The following is a 3,277-nucleotide window of genomic DNA, read 5'->3' on the forward strand; positions in this document are numbered from 1 at the left end:
GATTAGTTATTACTTACCATTCATATACATTTATCTCTTGACTTACCCCTGTTGTGAGTAGAAGTTTGGTTATGGTTTACTTCTCCATCATGTGTATAAGTTATCAATATATTCCAACTACCCATCCTTCCCTGTGGTAAAAATAAAAATACGATACCTGTAATACTCTTGGGTAAAGTGCTACATTGGTATATTATCTGTGTGCTTGTAGATTCCTTTCATTTATATATATTCTTTCTAGTCACATAAAATATTAATGTACTTCTTAGTGTCATTCTAGAAGTGGCACTAGGTAGTATCAACAAGCATTTATGGCACCATCACTAGGGATGACAACTTAGTAAAAGATGCTAAGGAATGTCAACAACATAGGGTGACTACTTAAAACAAGTGACACATTAATAAATACCAACAAGCATTTTTGGCACTGTTGCCGGGGGAGGTAGCTAGGCAAGAAGGAAATATTGATAAACTTATACTTATTGATGTGATCGAGATGACCACTGACCTCTGCTCAAGTATGATTACCCTTGTTCTGTCTACTTTTGTATCTTATGCAGGGTAATGTATAACCGGTTTTGACCTTTCGACAAACTACGTTGAAGATCCATAAGCATTAATCTAGAGAACTAGAGCCAAACTCAAGAAAGTCTCAACTTTAGAATCGGAAGACAACCAGACAAGGCATAGTTTAACACCAGTTTTTGAAGCCATGGCTGACAAGACTCTCCATGAATTCTCTGCTCCAACTACGGCTAACATTCGTACTAGACTGGCAGTCAATGCCAGAGACAATGGTTTTGAACTCAAGCCAGCTCTCGTCAACATGGTGCAAGCCAACCAGTTTTGTGGAAAGGCACATGAAGATGCGAGTGCTCATGTCCAATATTTCTAGAGATCTACAGCACTTTCACCATCAAGGGAGTAACCAGAGACGCCATACTACTCTGCCTCTTTCTATTCTCACTTTTGGGGAAGGCAAAGCAATGGTTCTATGCCAACAAAGATAGAAACACTAAATGGGATAACTGTTCCACTGCCTTCCTAGCGAAGTTCTTTCCTACAGGCAAGACTAATGCTCTGCATGGGAGAATTTCAAGTTTTTTGCAGCAACACGATAAATCTATCCCTGAGGCATGGGAATGCTTTCAAGATTATATATCAGAATGTCCTGATCATGGGATAGAGAATTGGCTACTCATGTAGACGTTCTACCACGGGTTGACCAATAGTACCCGTGAGAATATGAATGCTACTACTGAAGGTGCTTTCTTATCACTCATAGTCCCAGGTGCAACATCTCTCATAGAGAAGATGGCCTCCAACCAAAGTTGGAATGAAGAATGTCTTCAGACCCACAAGAGAGGCGGAGGTAGACATGTTGTCTGCCAATAAGGACCTGCTGATGAGGAAGCTCGAAGACCGAGCCATAGAAAAGCAAGAAGTCATGCACATTCATGATTCCCGCATGACGTGTGAAGAGTATGTAAACACTGGGCATTCAAAGAACAACTGCCCTGAAATTCATGAGGATATGAACTTCATCAACAACAACTATTGTCCTCAACAGAATCAAGGATAGAATCAGCAACAAAGGCCAAACTACCAAGGTAACTATCAAGGTAATAATTTCAATAATCAACCACCCTTGATAGAGTTAATTTCTGGCCAAGCTAAAATAATGGAGGGTTTATCTAGAAAGTTAGCTTCCAATGATAAAATTTTAGAAAACATAAATAATAGAATGGATAGCTTCACCTCTACCATCAAGAACTAGCATAGCTTTAATAAAATGATAGAATCAAAAATAGCTCAGCTGGCAGCTGATGTTCCTCCTACCGGCAAAGGTAAGATTCTAGGGCAACCGGAAGATTTAGAAACTGCAAATCTTGTTGATATTCACAATGCAGCAAACTTCTACATGAAGCCATCGACAGGGGCTTGGAAAGATGAGTTTCTGCCTATCAAAAAGGGTGATCCAGGAAGACCTGTCATCCCCACAGCCATTGGACCTCACATATTCCACGATTGGACCTCACATATTCCACGAAGCTATCTATGACTTTGGATCAAGTGTCAACATCATGCCAAAGGTAATTTATGATAAAATTAATGGGGATACTTTGTTGTACACAAATATGCGTTTGCAGCTTGCAGATCAGTCACTTTGCTACCCCAAGGGAATTCTTGATGACATCTGTGTACGAGTGGGACAATCCTATGTTCCCACAGATTTTGTGGTTTTGAAAACAGGTGGAGATGCAAGAGCACCCATTATTTTAGGCCGACCTTTCCTGAACACCGCGAAAGCCATTATCTATGAGGACAGTGCCAAGATCTATTTCACAATCAAGGATAAAAAGGAGAAGTTTTCTTTCATAAATCATATCTTGCAATCTCCTGGTCATCCACAGACACCATACCTGTCCGAGGAAACAACAATGACCAAGAAGAAAAACAACAGAAGGAGGAAGAACAAGGCTAGGCAGCCATAAGAAGAATCAGTCAACATGATCAACACACTCTGACCAGAGTACGACCACCTCCTCGCTTCACCATACCTTACCAAGAAGGAGGATATAGGAATACCGACAATCGAGTGTATAATTGGGCAAAGAATATTCCACAAGACCTTCTATGACATTGGGTCAGGTGTCAACACCAAGGTAACATATGAATACTTATTTAGTGATGAACCTTTGTTCCCAACATAAATGCAATTGTAGATGGCAGATCAATCAATTCGATTTTTGGAGAGAATAGCAAAAGATGTCATAGTAAGAATACATGATCACTATGCCCCTGCAGACTTTATGGTTCTAGACATGGGAGAAGAAGAAGAAGACGTACCTATCATGCTTGGAAGACCATTGCTCAACACAACAAACACAATCATCTACATCGGATCTGGACAAGTCCACTTTCAATTCCCTAGAGAAAAGGAGCACTGCTATTTCAATAGTTATATCACTTATGAACAGCCAAAGAGGTCCCGCTCTAGGAGGAGACATCGATCATCCCAACGCCAAAGGAGTCAACTCCCCAAGAATGAATGGGAAGAAGATGAAGAACCTGTAAAAGATGAACCTACTCCACCAAAGTCAAGCCCACAGACCAAGCAAGTGTGGAAGGAAAAGGTAACAACATCAAGGTCACCATCACAAGAGGTGCAACCATCAAGGTCTCCATCTCTGAGACCGATAGATGCACCCAAAGAATAAACAAGACTAGAGAAAAGTACTATCCGGAAGACTTAAAATTCTGAACCCTCACCAGG

At 40.7% G+C, this 3,277-nt stretch overlaps 1 non-coding gene across 1 annotated transcript; it reads right to left on the reverse strand.

Annotated features, from left to right (window-relative positions):
- Positions 1 to 1,075: 1,075 nt before the first annotated feature.
- LOC136506237 (small nucleolar RNA R71) lies at positions 1,076 to 1,184 on the reverse strand. The gene has a single exon (XR_010771461.1). It is a non-coding gene; the product is annotated as a small nucleolar RNA R71 (small nucleolar RNA).
- Between the last annotated feature and the right edge of the window lie 2,093 nt (positions 1,185 to 3,277).

Source organism: Miscanthus floridulus, chromosome 14 (assembly GCF_019320115.1).
Source record: "Miscanthus floridulus cultivar M001 chromosome 14, ASM1932011v1, whole genome shotgun sequence".
NCBI classification, from domain to species: Eukaryota; Viridiplantae; Streptophyta; class Magnoliopsida; order Poales; family Poaceae; genus Miscanthus; species Miscanthus floridulus.